The sequence below is a fragment of the Procambarus clarkii genome, chromosome 35 (assembly GCF_040958095.1).
Source record: "Procambarus clarkii isolate CNS0578487 chromosome 35, FALCON_Pclarkii_2.0, whole genome shotgun sequence".
NCBI lineage: Eukaryota > Metazoa > Arthropoda > Malacostraca > Decapoda > Cambaridae > Procambarus > Procambarus clarkii.
This window is the reverse complement of record NC_091184.1, coordinates 28,990,094-29,015,871: the sequence shown is the minus strand read 5'-3', so window position 1 is coordinate 29,015,871 and position 25,778 is coordinate 28,990,094. Positions and strand designations below refer to the sequence as shown.

General features: G+C 40.6%; 1 protein-coding gene across 5 annotated transcripts in view; it reads left to right on the top strand.

Annotated features, from left to right (window-relative positions):
• Positions 1 to 4,921: 4,921 nt before the first annotated feature.
• The window catches only part of Nipped-B (Nipped-B cohesin loading factor), a 115,375-nt gene continuing 94,518 nt past the window's right edge, over positions 4,922 to 25,778 (top strand). For 4 of the 5 annotated variants that reach the window (XM_069336224.1, XM_069336225.1, XM_045759036.2 and 1 more), the window contains exon 1: positions 4,934 to 5,114. The gene's annotated coding sequence lies outside the window, so the exon portion shown is untranslated. Of the gene's footprint in view, positions 5,115 to 25,778 lie in introns of all 5 variants that reach the window. The other variant, XM_069336226.1, reaches the window with a different exon arrangement.

The following is a 25,778-nucleotide window of genomic DNA, read 5'->3' as shown; positions in this document are numbered from 1 at the left end:
TCCTAATCAAAATATAAGGTATTCTACGTACCTGGGCTTTACTAAGAACATTAAAAATAAGTCATAATTTGAATCTACGCCGTAATTCAAATTCTAATTCAAATAAGTTTATTGAGGTATAAATACACACAAAGGGATGAGGTAGCTCAGGCTATTCTCATCCCGTTCAGTACAATGTGTTTATATAATATATATATAATTATATAGACACATCACAATTAACATAATACGGGGCATTCTGAGTGATAAATATAGATTGATTGATGAAGATTAAGCCACCCAAAAGGTGGCACGGGCATGAATAGCCCATAAGTGGTGGCCCTTTTGAGCCATTACCAGTATCAGGAGCTGATACTGGAGATCTGTGGAGGTGCAACTGCACCCAGCGTGACGGGCGATGTCTCCCCCGTGGATAAATATATACATTTATTTCTTTATATATGCACCGTGTTCCCTTGTGTCACCCACCGCCAGGCGCACAACACATCCCTCCGCCCATGTATAAGGTCCTTCCAATCTAACCTTCCCAAGAAACTCCTTAATCCATCAAAATCAGCTTTTCGGAAATCTACCATCTTGACTGATGACCAGACCACACACTAGAAGTTGAAGGGACGACGACGTTTCGGTCCGTCCTGGACCATTATCAAGTCGATTGTGATAATGGTCCGATCGACTTGAGAATGGTCCAGGACGGACCGAAACGTCGTCGTCCCTTCACTTTCTAGTGTGTGGTCTGGTCAACATTGGTCTTCTTACATTCTCGCAAAGCCACTAACACGCATAGCGTTTCGGGCAGGTTCTTAATCTAAGAGATAAAATTAAAGTATTAACAGATACATTGTAGCAGTTACATTAGGGAGTGAATTCCATAGACTGTGTTACGGGCTATTCATGCCCGTGCCACCTCTTTGGTGGCTTAATCTTTATCAATCAATCAATAGACTAAGTACTTTTATTTGCATGGAGTTTGCACAGATTTAGTCTGACTCTTGGAATATCAAAGATATTTATTTCTGGTGTGGTGTTCATAGTTTCTATTATATCTATTAAGGAAGAGTTTCAGATCAGGATTAACATTAAGGAACAAGGGTTTTGTACATGTTAATAATACAAGAGTATGTGTGGAGTGTATGTTCAGCATGTTTAGGGATTTAAACAGGTCTGAAGACAGTGTGTTATAGTTCTGATGGCAGATTTTTGCTGGGTGATGATGGACTTCAGGTAATGTCTAGTTACCTTGAGGTTACCTTAAGGTGCTTCCGGGGCTTAGCGTCCCCGCGGCCCGGTCGTCGACCAGGCCTCCTGGTTGCCGGACTGATCAACCAGGCTGTTGAACGCGTACTTAAACCCCATTCACAGATATCATGTGTTAGATAGGGATAGATCAGTGAGCAATATAGTGAAAGACAGCAGAATGGGGAATATAATATTTAATGTTAGAGAGTATACTGACAGCTTTTCAGGCTTTTTTTTCCTATATTGTATGTGGGTGCTGAAGTTTAGTCTCTAAGTATAGGCCAAGGAACTTTCCATCCTTTTTTAATGCTATTGCTGTGAACATTGTCTATCTGAAGGTGAATTTGGTTTGATGATTTACTTCTAAATAAAATGTAGTAGGTCTTTTCCATGTTTAGTTTGAGTTTGTTGGTTGACACCTATGAGTGGACTTTTGTAAATTGTTATTTACAATATTATTTAGTGTATGTGGGTTGGGGTCTGAATAGATGAAGGTAGTACCGTCAGCAAAGAGTATAGGCTTAAGAGTGCAGGCGATGAGTCACAATAACGTGGTTAAAGTATGATGACCAGACCACACACTAGAAGGTGAAGGGACGACGACGTTTCGGTCCGTCCTGGACCATTCTCAAGTCGATTCCGAATCAACTTGAGAATGGTCCAGGACGGACCGAAACGTCGTCGTCCCTTCACATTCTAGTGTGTGGTCTGGTCATCAGGTTTAAGAATAATAATTGTTAGTTAATGCTTGTCTAAAATGTTATTTTCCCGTGTTGGCTCCTTACTGTGTTGTTTAAGGAAAGTCATCAACTAATTCTATCAAAAATTCTGCTTCTCATTTCGAAGTTAACTCGATTAAAATTAAAGTCACTCATGAAACAAACGCTGTTTGTCCTAGATGATCTAGATATTTCATCCCATACATGCTTTGCTTCAATTCTGTCAGAGTTTGGTGGCCTGTACATAACTCCTATTATTATATTAGTTTTACTGTTTTCATTTAATACTAGCCAAATAGTTCCTGTGTGTGTCTCATTTCTGATCCCTTCTTTGACACTACTTTTAACATTTCCCGATATATATATATATTGCTATTTCACCGCTCCCCCCTGTCGTTTAATCTGAGGATCCACGTGAAGTAATTTTAATCCTTTAATTTGATATTCAGCTCCCTGTTTTCTACATTCATTAACGTTTAGATTGCTGAATAATATCTAGTGTTTCTGTGCACTCAAGACTAAGTCGTCAATTTTGTTTCAAAGACGCCTGCTCATTTGTGCAGTACACCATGAGGGTAATGGGACACACTAGTGAACACTGTGCATCTATATCCGCCAACAAGATAATATTATTAAAACAAGACTAAACCCAGTGAGCTAAAACAGAAGCGGAAGAGAAACGGGGAGAAAAAGGAGGAAACCCCACCTCCATTTAAAACTTTGACCCAAATATCACAGTAACAAGGTTATCGCGAATAACCGAACCCAATTACGGGCTCACTGTAGCCAGTACTCCATGGATATTTCGTTCTGAGTAACTAAATCTAAAACAACAAAAACAACGGCATCTGGACCGCTAGTGCTCAGTATTCGGAAGACAGAGTTAGTCGCAGTAACTAATCATACGAGAATTTGTCTGAAGCAAACATGGAAGTAAAGAGTCCCCGGACGGCGGAGTCACATGGCCTTGGGAGACAGAAAAAGCTGTTTCCTCGACCATATTACCACCCATATAGACGACACTTATTACTCTCATTACGGGCTCACTATAGCCCGTGCTACATGGACATTTTGTTTAGAGTTCCTGAATCTAAAACAACAACCACCTTGGGGGGTGTTGTTAAATTGAGGACTATCTCCACTCCAGTTTATATATTTTTACCTAATTGTTTATTTGTTAATACATGCTTTTACTGGATTATTATTCCCAAATCCATTCTCATACCTCAATCATTTAACAATTTAAACCCAAATAAACCCCACCAGCCACAGCTTAGAAACGCATCAACCCAGCCATAGATAAATGAACCCCCATCCCGAGTTTGCATACCATTCTTACCATAAATGGGTTCCCAGTTATCAATAATTGTTATTGAATTTGATTTTCAATATTTTACCAGTTGGCAATTTAATCCAACTGCCCTAGATTAATTCTCAACTCCCCTTCTTGGAAGAATACCTCACATGATCGGGATCCCTCCCTGTATTTCTGTATTAGTGCCTCATTCCTATCTCCTACTATATTTACCCCAATACTATTACAAATAACCGGTTTGTTACCAACCACTAATATTAACAATATCCCAAATTCCAGCTCCCGGATAGCAAGCTATTAAACTGTTTGCCCCATTTCTAGGACCAAAAAGTTCTGTTTAAATTCTTCAACCTGAGAATCTCAACAACCCAAATTCGCTTATTTATTTATTTATATACAAGACGGTACATTTGGTTTATGAGAGAACATTGATGTTATTACATTCTTGTAGTTCAAGTTCAAGTATGTTTATTGAGATGAACAGACCACACACTAGAATGTGAAGGGACGACGACGTTTCGTTTTTTTTTCTCCTTCTCTTTCGGTGGTTACCAATAGGCCCTCTGCAGTTCCTACTACTAGCCCCTCTACTACACTTTACTTTGCTCCTCATTTCTCGTACCTATTTATTGCCTGTCTCTACTTCCTCATCACAATCGACTGGAGAATGGTCCAGGACGGACCGAAACGTCGTCGTCCCTTCACATTCTAGGGTGTGGTCTGTTCATCATACTTTAGCCACGTTATTGTGACTCATCGCCTGCATGTTTATTGAGACAAGAAAGAACTACATCTCAAAGGGATAGAGTAGCTTGGGCTATTTCTACCCCCTAACATTCTTGTAAAGCCACTAACAAGCATAGCGTTTCGGGCAGGTCAACTTACTTTTTTATTTCATGTCATTGCCCACTTAGAGACTGAGTAATCTGTTCTTCACAGCTATCATGTAAAATATAATTTACAAACCTCTCACAGCTAAATATAATTAGTTTTGTAGCTACATTTACAAATGAAAAACTAGAGCGCGTGAAATGACTACAATCAAGTCAATTCCTTCTAATATTCTTAATACGGGTCCAACAAACATGGTCAAAACACGGTTTAATTAAATGATACTTAGTAATTACTCTTATAGTCTGAAACAGCTCAAATTCACATTTAAATGCTTGAATTTACTGAAGTTTTGCACATATATCTAAGGACTCGACACAAATAAGGGCTAAATAATACTGTGTTGCAGTTAGTCCTTCTTATCACAGAAAGTGGTTAAAGTAAAACGTTTTCTTTGAATAAAGTATATTTTGCTTGATTTATGTCAATAAAGCTACGTGTCAAGGTTAATATGCACTTGATTATGTAGAATATATATATATTGATCAGAGAATAATAATTGGCGATCAACAAATGCATATAAACTCCAAGAATAATGAAAATATTGTCCGGTTTGGCAGAAGGCACAAGTGACCTGCACTATTTACATCATGTATTCTTACGCTTTTTCAGAACCATGTACCCCAAATCCATTATATAAAGTGCATATAACGCTGCAACAGCAAGAAAAAAATTTGACTTGTAGTAGTGTGTGGAAAGCGAAGTAGGAAATTGTGTGTTTTGGGGGAGGGAAGCTGGGAACTAGTTTGGCGAGCGCGGATTATGAGGCAGTGTGCTGTGGCCCGAGTGTCTGTGGCGCGTCTTGTTGTTTGACATCCAGAATTTCGTGAATTTTTGACCTTTCTAGTGATTCATTGTTTGATTTAGCAAGTGTCGCCATAAGTGCTGTCACGAAAATGTCTAGTATTTGGTTATTACCCCCCTAACGTCGCCAGAACCAGCCTTTTGAGGTAAGTTATGAGTTTCACCTCTGTTCTTTCTCCAACTGAAGTTTCTTTTCGTAGCTGTTTTCAAAATAGAGTTGAAAATCTGGCGTGGAAAACGCCCCGGAATGGCCCGGGTGTCACGCACGGTCATGCCAAGCCATCTCCTCTAGGGCCATTATAGTCAGCTGATTGTCATGTGAGCGGCTGTAAAGTTAATTTTTGAATGTTGTGAGGCCTGGGAGGGCGGCCGTACACTTGGCCATTGTACCCTGGCGGCGACACCCGCAACCTGGACCCGCACCCCCACACCCTTACACCTCTCTGGCCGCCTCTCTCACCCTTCTCCTCCCCTCCCGCGCCTCCCGCCCCGTCTCCTGCTCACCCTCGACCTCCTGCACCACGCCCGCCGCCGGGAAAGGCGGCAGGAAAGGGTGAAATATAGGGTGGTGTGGAGCGGGGAGGTGGTTGAGGGCCGGCGGGATAGATGGCGCCGCCTTCGTCCCCGCCAGAAAATGGAGTCATTGACATGATCGTGGCTGTAGGGGCCCTCCTCACAACTTTCTACCTTCATTTCCAATAAATAAACCATCCCACGGTCAAACCCACGTTATGTAGGGCCAAATTTTCGTGTTTTATTTCTTAAACCTGAGGAGAAAGTGGCTTAAGAGGAGTCCAAGACGCAAGAATAACGGTACTGTATACTGGCTTGTGGATCAGCTGATCGAGGAAGATTTTGATTTATGAATACAGTGTGTAGTGTGAGGGAGTGTGTGAGGTGCAGGCGAGGCATGTGGCGGCGCCCCTGAGGCCAGGTGTGGTCTGCTCTGGGCTCGGCTGGACACCCTCACTAGGCACTCCAACTCCATCGTTGCTAAATAGGTTTTCATGGATCTGTAAACAAATTTTGCCTTTTTTTTGTTGGGGGGGGGGGGCATTTGTTGTATGCATGAGGTTTTCATTAATGATTAACTTTGATGGTCTCCAGGCAATCCTTGGTGTTGGCTTTGAGGGTGGCTTTTGTCTGATTTCTCCCCTTGCTTCCTACACATGCTGGAGCTCACTTCATTTGTATCTTCTTAACTATACCTATTTTTATGTGTTTTTGTTAATTGTTTGGTCTTCCATATACTGTACATGTATTTACTGTATGTGCATTCTTCTGCTTCAGGTACAGTACTTTATTTTATGTTTCCCCTGCTAAAAATTAATCAATATTTCCTCAGATCAAGGATTCAGATTAAGGATTGCATGCTAATGTACAATTAGTTTCCATTTGGTAATGATGTCTTCTTTTGGTATCATATAAAGTACAAGTATATTGGGTATAATTTCATATAGTTGAGTAATATATATCCCATTTGTCAGGGAAATATTAAAGGTTAACACACATTCTGCATGCTGGTTGTGGGTGGAATTATTTAGCGGATGAGATAGGTCATGTCCTGCTCGATGGATAGTTTGCATGCTGTAGAAACTTCTTGATGTGATTGGGCTTTAGGTGGATGCCACACACTGGAACTGTTTTTAATAGGTAAGTATTATAACAGTGTACATTAGGAATGTTTGAAGCATATTTGCCAGTGGGTATGAAGAAAGATTAGGGTACTGTGTGTCATGAAATAAACAGTGTTAAATAATATATGTAACAATATAATGAATGCAAAGAGCTGGTCAACAAAATCACCATATCCTGTTATGGCAAGATTGGCATTTGCTTCAATATTGCTAAATGTATTAAAGTATTATCACTTTGGAAAAAGAGTTAAAAGTGCACTTTGAAAAATAAAGTTGCTGATGATGCCACTAGCAAGTGTCCACTTTATCCTACCATTTAGTAGGATAACTGATTTGCTAAATGAATACAGGCTTGTGGGGTGTTGAACTATTTGGGTATGGGTAAACTTAACAAAAATATAACCTAAATTACCTTTTGCATTTGGCTTGAAGCCAGCACAAAATATCACTTATGCTTGAAACTGTGTACAATGTTTAGTAATACTTCATGCACACTGCCAGCTGTCAAGCTCTTTTAAACTTTAGAATTGGATAGAGGGAATTATCAGCGGAAAGCGAAAAAGCCATTAGAGCTGTATAGCACTTGGAAGAGGTCAGGATAAGAATTTGGGATGGGACGGGAAGAAGGAATGGTGTCCAACCACTTGGATGGTCGGGAATTGGACGCCGACCAGCACGAAGCGATACCGTCGCTCTACAGTTCAGCCCAGTTGCATTGGGAATTGAAATATTCTATTGGAAATTGCTTAAATTCCTAATGATCCAATGCAAATCATACCCATCACTATACTTGCTGGTAGTGCTTTGGCTCTTCAGTAAATGAAACAAAAGTTGCAGTGGACTGATGATGGTTTGTCTACCTACCTTGTGCCTACCGTGTAATGATTCTGAGAATCGGTGTTCCATGGCCAAGTCTTTGACTCCTGGTTAGTTATCTTGAGATTCTTGAGGTTATCTTGAGATGATTTCGGGGCTTTTTAGTGTCCCCGCGGCCCGGTCCTCGACCAGGCCTCCACCCCCAGGAAGCAGCCCGTGACAGCTGACTAACACCCAGGTACCTATTTTACTGCTAGGTAACAGGGGCATAGGGTGAAAGAAACTCTGCCCATTGTTTCTCGCCGGCGCCTGGAATCGAACCAGGACCACAGGATCACAAGTCCAGCGTGCTGTCCGCTCGGCCGACCGGCTCCCCTGTGGTCTGGTCAACCAGGCTGTTGAACTCTGTTGCTTGCAATCTTGATGTATACTGTACTGTATATGTATCACAACCCTATTGATCAGTTATCCTTTGGAAATTGGCAAGTTATGCCCCATATTTTTAGAAGAAGACAGTTGAAAATTCTTTTAATATTGATAGAATTTCCTCTTACCAGAAGCATACCCCCGTTTTCCCTCTGCTTTTCATTGGGGCCATTTTGCATTTCCTGCCATGCCTCCTGGTTTTGTAGCTAGCTATTACTGTGTGCTGATTTGGAGCCTGTCTCTAAAATTTCCCAAATGGAAATTTATAGTTTCCTGCTTGCACTCAGAGAATACACATTAAGAAATTTGAAGCAGTCCCAATAATCTGAATGTAAGCATAGAGTAAGTATTTTATCAGTACAGGTATTTTAGTTTGCAGAGGCAGTTTGCAGCTATGATTGGTTTAGTTGTTAAGTATAATAAAAATTTAAAAAAACATTATCTTCAGTTTGGGATACAGTATTTTAAAATATAACTCATAAAAATTGATGGAAGGGGAAATAGGATAATGCGCATGTTTTGAGAGCAAAACATATCTAAATAATGTATTTCCCCATTTTCCTGTAAGGTATTAAAAGCAGCAGCACCTATATACCTAAATCCTATGTACTGTACAGTACTAGTATTTACAGTCTTTAGCCTACAGGCAAGAGATTCATAATAATTTACACTTGGAAAATATAAGAGGGACTAGTTTCAAATCTGTACACAGAAATAACTCCCCTGTGAGACTAGGAGGCATGGCAGGAAGTGCAAAATAGCTCTGTTGAATAGCAGAGGTTCAATTGGTATGCTAAGAGAGAATTCTGTCAACATCACAGGACCAAGAAATTTCAACACTACTAAATATAAAGAACATTACTAGCCAACCTCTTACTGTGTTCAAAAGAGAACTTGATTAAAGACCTCCAAAGGGTATCCGATCAACTGGGCTGTGACTTGTACATCAGAATGCAAACGGTGGCATCTAACAGCCTGGTTGACCAAATCACTAACATGGAGGCCTGGTCAGAAACTGTGCTGCAGGTACAGTTCATTGATTCCTACAACCAACAGCACACACCATTTAAAACAAGTAGGTTTGCAAGTTTAAAATTTGTTTAATTCAATCTACAGTATACGTAATATAGGTAACATTTCACTATTTTTTATAATTATATATATATAAATATATATATAATTATAAAAAATAGTGAAATGTTACCTATATTACGTATACTGTAGATTGAAATAAGCACATTTTAAACTCGCAAACCCACCTAGCTGGACCAAATGTAGTACTGCTCTCTAGCCTGTTGAGTGCAGGCAGTGTGTGTGAACTGCACATTACTTCATGTATATGCCAGTTTTTTGTAGTTTATTTTTTTTAAATTTTGCTAGTATGTTTGCATTTCCTTAAAACTGGTTTCTTCTACAGAGCACAATGCCATGTTGATCTGTTAACTTTCAATCTGGAGATTACTATTTTATTACAGGTCTTTTCCTGTAAATTTGAGGTTAAAATCAAGTTGAATAAAAATAAAAAGTCTATTACCATGGTACGGTATCACGTGCATTCCAAATGTTGGGCAAATTTATATAATTGTGGTGTGGCCATTTAATTTTTCATTATCTTCCTCAGTATTCACTAGTTACCCTTTGAAATTGTGGACATCTTAAAGTATTGTTTTGGCCAAACTTGAGAGAATTTACTACACATTTTACACTTTTTGGAGTGTTTTCCTTCCACATTTATAACTACAGTATATAATTTTTTCATTATTCATGTCCAAGGTTTATAGTACTGTATGCTGATATCCTTAAATTTGCAACCAATATTTGCATGTCTACCTGTCTACCTTATTAATGGCTTTAGTGTAATGCTTAAGACTTCTTAATTTTCAAATATTTTGATCTACTATATATTAGTACATACAGTTAAGTATCAGTTAGCTGTAAGATGAGCATTGAACCACAGAAAATGTATATAGTACGAGAGAGATCTGGCATTTTGTCCAGGCAAGTTTCCTTTCACAACTTAACCTGATACTAACATAAATTCTTCATATTTCTGAACTACTGTATACGATTCTCTTGGCTTTGACAGTACTGTACAGTATTTTTAGTATAAATTAAATTCAAATTACTGGTACTGTATAGTTTAATAGTAAATATTATTAAACACCAGTAACATTTTTACTTAGTCCAAGGTGTTAATTTTGCTAAACAAGTAAATTTCAATACAAATTTGAATATGGAATTACTTTTATCCGTCTATTTTGTCAATCAACATCATTGACGGAGATGTTGGTTGATAAAATGATACCAAAGGCATGTTTTCAGATGATGTACATGGAGTGAGTTCTAGGAGGTCTTGTATTTCCCAAGCCTAACCCTGGGCTAGGCTTGATTTTTAACTTGCTTCAACAGGCTGTTGGTTGTAGGACAGGACCACATATCCACTACAGCTTGGTTGGTCTGGCATTCTTGCAGAAACTTAGTCTTATCTTGAAGGAATCCACATTTGTTCTGGCAATATTTCTTAAGCTTTCTGAAAGGATGTTAAATAACAATGGACCTCTGATTATGCCTCTATGGCACCTCTACTCTTCACTGGCTCTCTTCTGTATTTCCTACCATATTGTTCACTCCAGTATTTTTACTGGATGTTATTTTACCGTGTAAATTTGGGACCTGGCCTTCCAATATTTTTCATGTATTCTGTATTTTATGTGGTACCTCTCTCATCTCCTTTCTAGAGTACATGTTAAGAACTCTGAGATGGTCCCAATAATTTAGGTGATTTGAATAGTATGAGCATTATGATGGAATCCCTGGATTTACAGGTTCTCATAATCCATCCTATCATTTTCCCGGCTGTCGCTATATTTGCTTGGTTATACCAGTACTCACTAAACGTTTGGTCATCGGACTTCATTATTCCCATATCCTTTATGTTGTTTTTCTACTATGAATAGATCCGCTGTCCAATCAAAGATTTTATTTATACAAGCTTGCAGTTTATCAATGTACGTACTCCACAGTAGTAATTTTCTTCCTGATTTCATACTTCGATATATTATCCAAAATATACTGTATAGGTATTTGGATATAAAGCATTGTGCAAAGTTTCCAAAGACCCTAGTGCTGGTATGTAGATGGCAAGACATATTAATGTGTAAGAGAATTTTGCCATTGCAGTATAATTTTGTATTGTACTGTCTAAGTATACTGTATGCTCCTTAATAATGCTGGATTAGGTAACATTCCTATAACAACATACTGTATCTGGTTTATGGCACCAAGTACCTTGCAGTTACCTTGCGTTGATTTCGGGGCTCAACGTCCCCGCGGCCTGGCCCCTGACCAGGCCAAGAACCCTAATGTTGAGTGGCTCATTTCTTAAGAAATACAGTACTCTCTACCGAGTGTTAAAATTTTATATTATTGGAGATGGTAACAATGTCAGTAGTCTTGAATGATGTTTTCATATTGTTATCTGACAATTCCACCTCCCCTCCTGTCTCCAGATAAAAGTATTAGTTACTACATGTCTAGTAGCTCATTCCTTGGAATTGTTGATTGTTAAGTTTAATATTTAATATGAAAGTTAGTGGTGTGTTTGGTATTCGTTAGTGGCCGATTGTGGTTCCGGCATCTGGACACATTATTTATTATTTATGCATTGTTCTAGTTGCTAACCTTTCAAGCAACAGTTTAAGGACTGTTCTGTATCCGCATGAAAGCAACAAAAGGTAACAAATTTAATTAAATATGATCCCTCAATTTTAACATTTTAAATAATGTTCTTAGTATTTTCTTAGGATACTTTCTGCGGAAAGAACCTGTGGGCTGTCCAGTAGCCTTATATCAGATTATGTAAAAAGTGACTGAGGTTCAGGTACAAAGGAAAAAGTATGCATCATGATAAAGTATAATCATATGATCAAAAGTATGCAAAAACAGAAGATTAGTCATCACATCTTCAGCCGTGCAGAAGTAGCTGAAGATGTGACTCGTTGTCAACCGTACAGAAGTTTGGATTTGTTTGCTATAGTCTCTTGTTAGCAATAGAAGAACATGAGAATGCATGCAACAGGACAAAAATTGCTAGTCTCAAATCAAACCTATATGCATTACATCTCTCGTATACAGTATTTCCATAAATGTTAAGAAATATTTAAAGTACAGTACAGTACATCATGACATTTGTAAATGCATTGTACTGTTTAATCATATTAGTCAATTTACAAACTTTGTTGATAGCTTCACTATTTCTGTCAGTTGTTCTTTTTCTGTTCTATGACTGATAAAATAATTGATTATAAATATAATTAGAGCATGTTTTTTATTAAAAATATAATTAAAAATAACTAGGAAAACTAAATTGACTAAAAAAAACAATAAAATAGATTTCGGGATAAAAAGGGCAGAATTACCGTTGTCTATTCTTGTATTTTTCAACTTAATTAAAATACAGTACCGTTCTTTAAAATTGTGCTTATTGGCTCTACAATATTTACATTTATATATATTGGGAATATTTATGAACTGGTAACAAGTCAATTCAAGATTTGTTTTTTATTTGTCAGTTTATATGGATTTTTTTCATATTACTGTATAAATGCAATAAAACTTTAAAAATTCAGTCAAATTTCAAAGCAAACAACTAAATCTAGGATGCTTCCTTTTGTATTTGTCGATTGATTTTATTACTATATTTTGTCTAGGGAACGTGTGGTTTTTTTGTGGTTTCGTTTCATGAACTTGCGCAGGCACTTCATACTTGCTTGATATGTTAGATGGGGTTCTGGGAGTTCTTCTACTCCATAAACCCGACCCGAGGCCAGGCTTGACTTGAGAGAGTTTGGGCCACTAGGCTGTTGCTTGGAGTGGCCTGCACTGTAGTTTGTGTGTTAAGATACCAGTGACTGTGTGGCCACGTCTGTGGTAGAAAATAATAAAAAAAAAAAAAAAAAAAAAACTGTCCAGATACTGTACAGGTATCTTTAGTGCTCTACCTATTATCAGTTCCCAGACTGATAATTACAAAAAATGCTCTACATTAGCCTATTTAGTAACTTTTTAGCTTCAGCACTGCTTTGGAGTAAGCGATCCAATGGAACTAAGACAAAGTATACATTAACAGGCTTAAATATAGGTACTGTACAGCAATGACATAGTTCACATTTGTGTTCCTAGAAATACATAACACTTTTTAATTGCTATGTGAATATGAAAACAACACAAATTTGATATTGTGTAGATAACGTTTTCCAGAGATTAATCTGACAGTAGGAATTCTGGGGAAAATCATAAGTTACTGGTGCAGGCGAGGAGCCACAATAACGTGGCTGAAATATATTGACCAAACCACACACTAGAAAGTGAAGGGACTACGACGTTTCGGTTCGTTCTGGACCATTTTCAAGTCGATTGTGATGAGGGAAGGAGGCAAAGGCAATAAATAGGCAAGAGAGAGGTGAGAAGGAAATCTTAGAGGAAGAAAAAGCAAAGCAAAAGGTACGAAAGGTAAGGTGTAATAAAAGGGATAGTAATAGGAATAAGAAAGAGATAGTAAAAATGGTCCAGGATGGACCAAAACGTCGTTGTCCCTTCACTTTCTAGTGTGTGGTTTGGTCAACTTACTGGTTCTGTATTAGGAAAGTAGTGTAATAATTGCTTGTTAAGAAATCTCAAGGCATTAGTGTAATCAAATGACAAACAAATCTGAGTAGAATTTTACATTCACAAAATCATAAGTCTTTGACAGTGTATGAAGTGTTGGAGATACAGAATATTCTGCCTTTTAGTGTAAGTTCTTGAAGGGGATCTTGTAGTCCTTAGGGTTGTGGTTTTGAAGGTATTGCTTCCATTGTTGTCCAGGGCTAGGGAATATAAACTTGAGGCATAAAATTTACAGCATTTACTGTGTGTGACTTTGAGAGTCTATATTATGGTCATATGGTGTCAGCAATGAGCGAGTTAGATGGCCATAGAATTTATTTCCCATCTATTCCCGTTTGTTGTATTTACAAGGGTTGCGTTTAGGCTCTTTGGCTCTTTAGACTCTTTGTACCTGCCTCTCAACTTTCAGTCAACTGGTACAGTATACTGATTTTGTAGCAAATTGGGCTCTATTATATTACTGTACTGTATCTACATTTGAAATTTGGTATGGAGTCTGCTATTACCACTTCAGTATTTAGTGTATTTAATTTGTTCACTCTGAAAATGAGAAAATTCTTTTTAATATCTCTGTGGCCCATTTGGGTACTGAGTTTCTACTTTTTTAAAAACAACTTTTGATAAATATTCAGTGTTATCTGTTTGATAATTTTTCTGTGGTAATCTTAACACTTTTGTCTTCTAGCAATATGAGGTTCAATTCCTCTAGTCTTTACTAGTGATTCATAATTCTAGGATTAGTCTGATGGCATACCTCTGAACTTTCTCCTGCACCGTCCCCTTGTGTTTGACTAGATAAGGACTCCATGCAGGAGCTGCACAGTCCAGGATTGGTCTACCATGTGTGGTATATAAAGTCTGAATTCCTCTCTCATTTAATGTGGGCTTCTCAAGGCAGGTCGCGTGTTATATCAACCCAGATCTTTCTTGCCAATTCTTAAAGGATTTCATCTCCCATTTGATAATCTCTGGTTCCCTGCCCATAGTCTCATTACTTTGCACTTGAATTGAACTCTTAAAATAGCTATTTGTTGGACCATTCTTTAAAGCTTATCCAGATCAACTTAGAGTTCATACTGTCTTCTTTAGTCTTCTCATAATTTTTACATCATCAGCAAAAATTGAGAGGTGTTCTGTTATTCCTGTAGTTTCTCCATGCCACTGTTTGTAATTGTTTTTGTCCTTAATATCCCAAGTTAAACCATTGGTTTCTCATAGTCCTTTAATTTGTATCCTTTTGGGCATGGAAACATGTCTACTGCCTCTTGACACTTCTGATGATGATGTCCATCATGTCTTCTAAAGTCTTTTCTCCGAGCTCTGTTTCCCAAGGAATTTTTATTAAAAAAATTCTAATCTCTTTATAGTGTCTGTACTCGGTGATCACTCTTTTTCATATGGGGGGCTTTCAGTTTGACTTGCCTTAAGACTGATACACTCAATGAATATCAGGTCAAGTCTGGGTTTTTATCATTACCTCTCATTCTTGTTGGTTACTGGACATGGGTATGTAACTTGTCATAGGGTATGAAGGCATTGTCTTGATCAGTCGGGGGAAGGGGTAAGGGGTGGAGTAAGTTGTGGAGGGGTTTAATTTTGTCTAGTTACATGGAGGTTTATGGAGCGAGGTTAGTCGAGTATGTAGGTATGGGAAGGGAGGTCATTATGAGATGGGAGGTGGGTGTGGGTGGTGTGTAGGGGGGGGGGGGGGAGAGTTCCTAGTAGGGTGGTATGGTGGATGGTCTAGACTTGGGGTTGTCGACCAGTTGGTCTTTGGTTCCCCATTTTCCCCCCTCCTACCCTTGTGGCTCTTTCTTGCCTCCACAACAGCTGCTCTTCCTTTGTAATGTCGCTCTGAAGGAATATTTTTCTGTAGCTCGGGACATACAGAGGTTCTTTACTAGGATTGCTTTGTTTGTGAACACTATCAGTCAGTTTATTGCCTTAACCTGAAAATGTATTCTACATTGTTTTGACCCTTCCTTCTGTATCCCTGTCTGGACCTTAGTCACTACAATTCTGTCCTTTGTTCTTTTCTCTTGTTTGTAGCCTTCTTGCTCCTTAACTCCCAATCCTGCTGCTGCTTGCATTGTCATTTCTTGCAGTGCTGGCATGGTTTCTGTGTTCCTTTTTAGCATTTCTGCAAGTGAGGTTTGTCCTGCAAAGGGCAAGAGTGGGTGTGTGTGTGTACTCGGTTATTTGTGCCTGCAGGATCGAGCTATTAGCCCTTGTATCTTATCCGGCCTTTCTAACCAATTTATTTTTCCTCTGTTATATCTGGTTACCTGGTTGATGGGGTTCTGGGAGTTATTCTACTCTCCAAGCCCGGCACGAGGCCAGACTTTACTTGTGAGAGTTTGGTCCACTAGGCTGTTGCTTGCAGCGGCCCTCAGGCCCACATATCCACCACAGCCCGGTTGGTCCGGCACTCCTTGGAGAAAATGATCTAGTTTTCTCTTGAAGATGTCCTTGGTTATTCCGGCAATATTTCTGCTCGATGGGAGGATGTTGAACAACTGTGGACCTCTGATGTTTATACAGTGTTCTCTGATTGTGCCTATGACACCTCTGCTCTTCACTGGTTCTATTCTGCGTTTTCTTCCATATCGTTCACTCCAGTATGTTATTTTACTGTGTAGATTTGGGACCTGGCCCTCCAGTATCTTCCACGTGTATATTATTTGGTATCTCTCTCGTCTCCTTTCTAGCGAGTACATTTGGAGAGCTTTGAGACTACCCCAATAATTTAGGTGCTTTATCGCGTCTATGTATGCCGTATCTATCTACTACATGTATGCCGTATATATCTACTACATATATTTCTCTAACATGCGCACGCATTCCCAAGAAGTAGCCCGAAGCAGCTGTCTAACTCCCAGATACCAATTTACTGTGTGTGTGTGTTTTAATTTGTTTTGCAGTAATCGTAAGAATGACCTCGGTTGACTGTGAATTTACCCCGCGAAATATAAGAGCGTGTGAAAAGTGTAGCAGGCAGGTAAGGTTGGTAGGTAGTGGTTAGGGAGGGATGGTGGGAGAGGGGCGGACCGGCGGAGTAAGAAATCCCGTTGTGCTGGAGCTGGCGTCTGCCAGGAAAAAGCGTGGGCGGAAGAGACTACCATTATTCATTCTCATTCTCTCGCTAGCTGGCGTTCACTCGGATCACTCCCCCCCCCCTTCTTTATTTACCCCATCTCCATAACTGGTGGATCTCTCACGGTGTTCACAAGAGAACTTGATTAATAACTCCAAATTATACCTGATCAACCAGACTGATTCATACGGCAGACTGCGAGCGGCGGCGTCTAGCGGCCTGGTTGACAAAACCACTAACCAGGAGGTCTTGTCACAAACCGGGCCGCGGGGACATTGATCCTTAGAACCACCACAGGGTAAGGTAACCCTATCTTCCCATTCACCCCCTTTTCCCCATTCTCTCTTTCTCAAATTGTTTTTCCTCTTTTTCTCCCCTTCTGTGTGCCTCTGCGCTCTTTTCGTGTATCAGGTAAGGAGAGTGAAAGGGAGGAGAGTATTTTGTTAGTGAGGGGGTTTGGGGTAGGGGGTATGGGGGGGGGGTTGAGTTCCAGCGGGTGCTCCCTGCTTGCTACGTTGGCTGGAGTGGATGGGGCACTCCTCCCGTCTCTTGCCTCCCTGTTGTGTGTTACGCTTCCACCTTTCTTCCTCCTTCCCCTTTTCTCTACCACCGGCGGCGCCTCTCGCCTTCCCAGCCCTTTCTCTCCACGTCTTCCATCACCATATTTTTTAGTGAATCCTCAATAATCCTTTTAGTATACGTTTCAGCGTGTCACCTGTGACACGCCCACCAATTACCATGGGAATTACTACAATATACATAAGCTAATTGTCTCTAACGGAAATGTTAGGGTCCGATAAGCACCTGTTTGCAAACTTTTTAGTTCAACCGACACTAACAGCCTCACGGATCAGGCAGGTGTAGTCATAGGTTACGCCGCAGAGGCAGTGAAGTCTAACACTGTTAATAAGCAGTGTTTCTTCTGCTTGTGTATGTAGGCTAAACTTTAAAACATGTTTATAAATTAACATCTAAAGATTGAATTATATGATGTACACAGTGCCAAATTCGATGAGCATGCAGTGTGACAGGTCACGGTAGTGTGAGATAACAGTGTGAGAGAGTTGTGGAAGGTAGTGTTGGCTGTGGTGGGGAGAGGGGGTTACCAGCATAACGTTTAGTGCCTACTCGCTCGCTCTCTCCACTCTGTGCTTGCCAGTTTGTTTTACCAACAGTGACAAATGCTTCCACCTGCTGCAAGTACAGTACAGCTGGAGAGTGTTCGTGATTCATCTCGCACGTCACCTTAAATGTTGAAGAACGCCTGGGATTTAGGGTGCCGTCTGTGTGCGTGTACACATTACGGGCTATTCATGCCCGTGCCACCTTTTGGATGGCTTAATCTTCATCATCTGCGTACACGTATGCACGGTGGAGTGGGCGTTGTGCTGTTGGTGACTGGTAGAGTGAGTGTACTTCCTGTTTGTGACTGTTCGTCTGTACTTTTTATTGTGCTCATCTGATTGTGCTTGCAGGGTTGGGCTATAGCTCTTTGGTTCCGCTCCTCAACCATCAGTCAACTGGCAAGTAGGTTTCCTATCATATTGAGCTCCTGTCGTGTCTATATTTGAAGCTGTGCATGGCTTCCACCATTTCATTTCTTAGCTCATACCATTTGTTTACTGCTCTAAACACTAAATAAATTCTTAATGAATTGTGTAACACATTTGGGAGCTTTGTTCCACCTGTGTCTCCTTCTTCTTATGCTACTCCCATTAAAATGTCTTTTCTTCCCTGTCTGTTTTCCCCGAGAATTTGACTCTTGTTAATCACGTCTCTTATAGTTTTGAGGCTCAGTTCATTTTTGTCTTGTAACTTACACCGCTCAGCTTACTGTTGTAACGAGATAAGGACAATAGACTTTTGCCGAATATTCCAAAATTAGTCATAAAATGTGTCCTATACACAGTAATGAACGACTGTTCATTACTGAAGATTCTTGAAGGTGGTCCACACGTTGGCCAACCTTGCATATGTACCTTGTGATGATTTCAGGGCTCAACGTCCCAGCGGCCCGGTCCTCGACCAGGCCTCCTGGTTGCTGGACTGGTCAACCAGGCTGTTGGATGCGGCTGCTGGCAGCCTGACATATGAATCGCAGTCTGGTTGATCACGTATTCTTTGGAGGTGTTTATCAAGTTCTCTCTTGAACACTGTGAGGGGTTGGCCAGTTATGTCCCTTATGTGTATTGGAAGCGTGTTGAACAGCCTCGGGCCTCTGATGTTGATAGTTCTCTCTGAGTAACTATTGCACCTCTGCTTTTCAAATTGTTGCTGATATTCGTTTGGTGCGTATTCTGGTTCTCTTCCTGTTATTGTATGGTTACGTGGGCATCCTGCCTGCTTATGCTTGGCAGGATAAAAAAGACATTTTAAAGGGAGTAGCATAAGATGCGAGAAATCATTCATCCTAGTAACCTAGAAAGCGCCTATTAAAAAAAAAGACCATTTGAGTGGCTTGGGAATAGTACTACATATGAGTAAAGATTTGGAACCAGTTCCTCTAAGATATTCAAAGTGTAAATTGTTATATATATATCTATTGTCCGCGCTCCTGGTCATGAAATCTGCGAACTACTTTAGGCGTCGTTGAAAGTATTGCACTAAGCAGGGCGTTCTGGGCAGCCGAGCTTACTTCCTGTTGGAGGATTGGTTGCGTGGATGGTCTTCCCGTTAGTCGTCAGGCGCCGACCAGTTGTCACTCCTATAAATAGTATGACGCCCACTAACAATTATGCAGTAGCAAAGATTACGATATACTCCTTTAGTCTATTGGCTAGAGGTCTAGCGCCAGTAGGCTAAGTCTATTGGCGCGGTTCTTTCTACACGACACACTGATTTGGAAGATAGAGGCGCATGGTATTGATGGGGGAACATTAGACTATTCACAACTTGGGTATCCCAGGAATAAAAGAGGTTCGGTATACATTAAGGCAGCCGCCTCCCAAGGGTTAAGCGAAGTCAGTGGGGAGCGGTAGCAAATAAGGCGCTCCAGAGCTCTGCCTTGGGATCTACTATTTATCATATACACGAACTAAGTTATTAAGTACAGGAGTGAACAGCAACTTGAGTCAATTTGTTGATGACATTAAATTAAGGCTGATAATGAATTCAAATAGACTCAAACTCCACTGGAATACCCAAATAGACTTTCAATGTGGAATGATTGGCAGGTGCAGTTTAGTGTTGACAGTGTACTTGTTGGGCAAATCCATGAGCGGTATTAGTTGGATTTTCATACGGGCTGCCACACATACAAGTCGATACTCTAACGATGAGTAGTGTTTGACGATATTCTCATAACCCATCCAATGCCACCAGCATTGGATGGGTTATGAAAATATCGTCAAACACTGGACGTTGCTCCGTACAAACCACCACCACTAACAACCTCGTAGTTCCTTAGCTAGAGATTACTAGCTCAATCACCACCACCGCCTCCACCGCCAAAGTTCCCGTAATTAATGGTTACCGGTGAATGTGGCAGATGCGAGACGCGGTACTTGAACCGCTGCCGTGTAGTGGAGCTGGCAACGTTAAACCAAGTGTGAGCCCTCGATATATATTATCTTGCAGCAATATGCAGTGGTACAGGTGATGTAACTTGTCTCTAGTCGCTTTTGAGAATACTGCGTAAATAATGGCATCGTATGACTTACGGGAGAGGAAGGGGGGTAGGGGGATAGTATTTGCACTCTAATGCGTTACTTTGTAATATACACTGGTTGTGTGAATATGAATCATTAACGTTAAAACAAAGTACGCTCTTTGTCTTATCAAGATAGATTGCTGGTTACGTTTGGTGATAAATAAATAAATACCCTGTAAATATATAAATGATATATAAATGTGATATGAAATAGAAGAGCAGCTTCAATGATTAAACCTTTGTGTAATATTACAACTCTGAGTGGGGAAGAGATTGGGATAGTTTAGTTGATATTGTTGTGCACGCTATACCCATCCTGTGAATGGTAGTGGAACCCACGCGATAAGTGGTAATATAAAATGTTAAGAGGCACATAATAGAATTAGGAACTGAACACCATTATTCGTTCAACTCAGCAAGTTATAAGTTTGATAGGCTAGTTGCAGAGTTTAACATACACCTGCACATGTTATTCAGAGTCACATAGTGGGTTCAGAACTTAAACCTAGTGTTTTATAGCCAATACAATTTACATTTGTTTGTGTACTAGTTACGGGTTTTATTGCCACATATTTAAGGATTTTCGGGAATATGTTGCTCCACATTTTTGTTCGCAATCAATTAGAGGAGTATAAACATCAGAGGTCCGCGGTTATTCAACGTCCTCCCAGCGACTATAAGAAATATTGCCGGAACAACCGTGGACATCTTCAAGAGAAAACTGGACTGTTTTCTAAGAAGTTCCGGATCAGCCGGGCTGTGGTGGGTATGTGGGCCTGTGGGCCGCTCCAAGCAACAGCCTGGTGGACCAAACTCTCACAAGTCGAGCCTGGCCTCAGGCCGGGCTTGGGGAGTAGAAGAACTCCCAGAACCCCATCAAGCAGGTATCAACCAGTGCCAGTCAATCAATTGATATGGTATTTTTGTAGTATCAGTAAATACATTTTTGACCAATACTTCCTTTCTTTTTCAAGTAGGTACAGGAGAAGATGACATCCAACTCCATTAGCAGGCTTAGAGTTCTCCCTTACACAGCTTACCTGACTTTACCTTTACTCTACCAGTTTTCCGTGAAACATGATCTGTCAATCAACATACAACTAGGTCTCCAATTTTCTAATTGTGGAAGGGGGCAAACATGGGTGAACAGCGAAAGATCGGTGACCAATCGCCCTCCCAATGGTGCGAGTAATGAGGAGAGACTAGATGAATTAAATCTCACGTCACATAGAGGGGGGGGGGGTAGCTGTGTAACATAGTAAATCACTAAATAAATCACAGTAAAGACAATCGACTTGAGAATGGTCCAGGACGGACCGAAACGTCGTCGTCCCTTCACCTTCTAGTGTGTGGTCTGGTCAACCTACTTTAGCCACGTTATTGTGACTCATCGCCTGCATAGTAAATCACTGCTTTGGTATTATTTAATAGTTTCATTTAGTAGCCAACATAGGGATAGTTGTTCTATGATTTATTATAGTAATTGAGTGTAACTAATTTTGTTATTGTTTATAAATCCTGAGATCACGTGTATCTCGTGATATAAGTGATATAACATTCCGTTATACCGGAATAAGTATCGGTCAAGAGGAAGAGGAAACTTTCAAGAGGAAACTAGATTTATTCCTCCAAGGAGTGCCAGACCAACCGGGCTGTGGTGGATATGTGGGCCTGAGGGCCGCTCCAAGCAACAGCCTGGTGGACCAAACTCTCACAAGTCAAGCCTGGCCTCGGGCCGGGCTTGTGGAGTAGAACAACTCCCAGAACCCCATCAACATGGTCAAAATATTTGTATCGGTGCACGTCTTGCATTCAGTTACAGTGACGTAAGGAATATTAGTAGTTTTGCTGTCAAGGTTCACCTTTGGTCAGATGCCACTTGATTGACATTTCTTATAAATAATTTAGTTTTATTTGTTGTTTTACTTTGGGTTATATCGTTGATTATCCGCCGCCCTCGCACTCATTCGGGAATGACATTATAGGAGGTAGTAACAGTTTAGTTGATCGCACCATGCTCTTTACCCGGCGTTGGTTTCGAGGATCAATGCCCTTGTAACAAATATAAACAATTTATATAATACGGAGCCTGCATCACCAGCAAGTAACACCAGTAGCTGACATGGCGATATAAAAGGTCACACTCTTGCGTGGATTGCTACCCCAGTGAGGAGTAAAATGCCGTAAAGAGTTGGGTTGAGGCGAGAGCAGGTACCGATAGTGAGGAGGGGGGGAGGGGGGGTTATTGTGGGAGGAAGGGGTTCTTGTGGGAGGGTGGGAATTGGAGTGAGCCAGCCAGCCAGCCAGCCAGCCAGCCAGGGAGGGAGCTAGCTAGCTGGAGCGGGCTCGTGCGCGCTCTCACCATTGATTATAACTCCCAACTCTCAGCTGTGTGAGGGACTGACTCACCCCCGGACACCTCTGCTGTGATCGCTCCATCCACAGTTTTCTCTACCTTCCTGCCGTTTAACCTCTTGTCTCTACTTGTTAGTAGTTTTATTTATGCATTTTCCTCGGGTGTTTGTATTGAACTGTTACAAAGTGGGTTTTGCGTAAGTGTATTTTTTGTTTATTTGAACATGATCTATTGGTCCCGGAAGTTGGAAAGTGAAACAAACTATCAGTTTAAACTGTTGGATGCTGTTAATGCTTGATGATATCCTAGTTGTCCGTTAGTGTATTTTGTGTATTCTCAACTGTATTTTCTTGAGATGAGTTCACTAGGTTCAGATAGATACTACACATCAAAACAAGTCTTATCAGAGTTGGTATTGTGACGCGCAGCTCGTTATAAAATTATCTTATCTGTTTTTATATTATGGCTATAAACTTTTTACTGGTAGGTGAATACGGAACCAAGTTAGTGTTATTCCGAAACCCACCTTCCTAAAATTATAGTATTTATAGCCACTGTCTGGTCGAACGCTCAAAAGTGGACTGCTGGACCAAAAAAAGCTCACATTTTGTACTATTAATTTTTGTAGAGGGCACGAATACTAAGTCAAAAACGAAACATATTCGTATGCCTAATATATGTACCGCATTAGGCCTAAACTAGCGTATATAACTCAAAGGATTGCTTGGACAGGTTAGGCTAGGTTCTTTAGTTACTTTAACAGTCTTTAAGAATGTAATTTAGGCTAATTCAATACTATAAAACTTGACAATTTTTGAGGTTCCAAAGTACATTTTTGTACGCTTGACCAAATAGTTGCTACAAGTACTATTATTTTAGGAGGATGCACTGAGTGCTATGTTGACTGAGTTTCCAAAATTCGACTTTATGGCAGTTTTGACGTGTTGAAATGTAATGGAAGTAATTAATTACCTTGATCCACATGTGTGTTCCCGAGGATTTCATCATAGTGCATTGTAAGTTTGCCAGTGCAGGTTACGGATCATGTTCCCCACATGGCTGATCATCCTGCGAGATGGGAATTGTTAGTATCACAAACTGTACTCACCTAATTGTGCTTGCGGGGGTTGAGCTTTGGCTCTTTGGTCCCGCCTCTCAACCGTCCATCAACTGGTGTACTGAGCCTACTGGGCTCTATCATATCACTGTGTAACCTTTCATATACTTTACACAGTATACCTTTATACTTTATACCATTACACAGATTATCATTGTGTAACCTTTCATATACTTTAGCGTAGCTGCATAAATGACCATATGCCTAAGCTTGTTAGCAAATTTGTTTTGCCAAGTGGGAGATTTTATGAAATAAGGTTAGTCTGGTTTAGTGTCTACTGGTGTAATTCTCTGGGTTTCACCTGCAAGGACGACACAAAGCTGTGATTTGTTTGGGATTCGGGGCGTTTTACTGTGCTCGGACTTTTATTATATTTTGTTTGTTGTTACTCTTTGCAGTATTCACAGTCTTACTTGACCTTATATTTATATGGGTTTTATATTATGGGCTATCATTATGGTCATACTTATCAGAGGCTGTATGTACTACATCGGATTTTGTGTATGCATCTGTGATTTTGTTGTATTGGTTGAGAAAGGCAGGATATTTCAGGTATTAACTACATGGCCTGGTTGATATAGCAACGACCTCGCTTCACGCAGGTCAGTGTTCGATGCCCGAAGATCCAAGTGGTTGGGCACCGTTCCTGATATTCCAGCTCTTGTCCTTGTATCCTTGTGTTATATAATCAGGCTGGTTTAGCACTTTCTCCTGATAATTGTTTGTTTCCAACTCTTAAGTCTGTGTTAACATGGGTTGTTTAGTTATTTTTTCAATAAAACTAGGAATTTTATTAATTCGTTCAAAGATTGGTCGGGCAATAGTTTTTTTTTTGCAAATTCGATGCCACCTCCCATGTGGAATGGAGCTCTGTCTACTGGTTTGACGTGTTTAGCTGTCATTAGGCTGGTGGTGTTGTTTCAGATTTAGCTACTCAGAACGAAGTGTCCATGTAGCACGGGCTATGGTGAGCCCGTAACGTCATTAGGCCTTCTGGAGCACCTTTATTCTTGTTACCTCGATTTTCATGCTTCACTTTTACTCTTATCCCTTACCTCACCTCTCTTGCCATTGGAGGGAACCTTACCTTGTAGTTACCTAGCCGTGTGTTGGTTTCGGGGCTTAGCGTCCCCACGGCCCGGTCCTCGACCAGGCCTCCTCGTTGCTGAAGTGGTCAACTAGGCTGTTGGACGCGGCTGCTCGCAGCCCGACGTACGAGTCACAGCCTGGTTGATCAGGTATCCGTTGGAGGTGTTTATCAAGTTCTCTCTTGAACACTGAGGGGGTCGGCCAGTTATGCCCCTTATGTGTAGTGGAAGGGTGTTGAACAGTCCCGGGCCTCTGATGTTGATAGAGTTCTTTCTCAGTACCTATTGCACCTCTGCTTTTTTTTGCTTTTTTTCAACGGGGGTATTCTGCACATCCTGGGAAGTGGACACTCCTTTTTTTAATATGCAGTATCTATATACATCAGTATTTATGCAGCTAGCTACCCTGGACTATATGAATGGTTACATGGTTGTGTCAAGAGCTGTTTGATGCAAAAAAAAAATTGCAGGATGGTTAGTCATACAGAGTTAACCGGGCTCACTCATATGTCAGACTGCAAGCAGCCGAGTCTAACAGTCTGGTTAACCAGACCACTAACCAGGAGGCCTGGTCAGGATGCGGACCGTGTCTCTTCCTGTCACGACTTGGTAAGCGTAAAGGACGTACCACAACGACATCTCTTATCATTTCGTGCGTATGTGTGGGGGGGGGGATAAGTAACATTTTTCTGAATTCTTCTCCTCGTGGGTTTTGGGACGAGCCTGTAAACTTTGTGACAACCTGGTAAGGCATTCACTTGAATACTACATTACTCAATGTCTTGAGGTTATCTTGAGATGATTTCGGGGCTTTTTAGTGTCCCCGCGGCCCGGTCCTCGACCAGGCCTCCACCCCCAGGAAGCAGCCAGTGACAGCTGACTAACACCCAGGTACCTATTTTACTGCTAGGTAACAGGGGCATAGGGTGAAAGAAACTCTGCCCATTGTTTCTCGCCGGC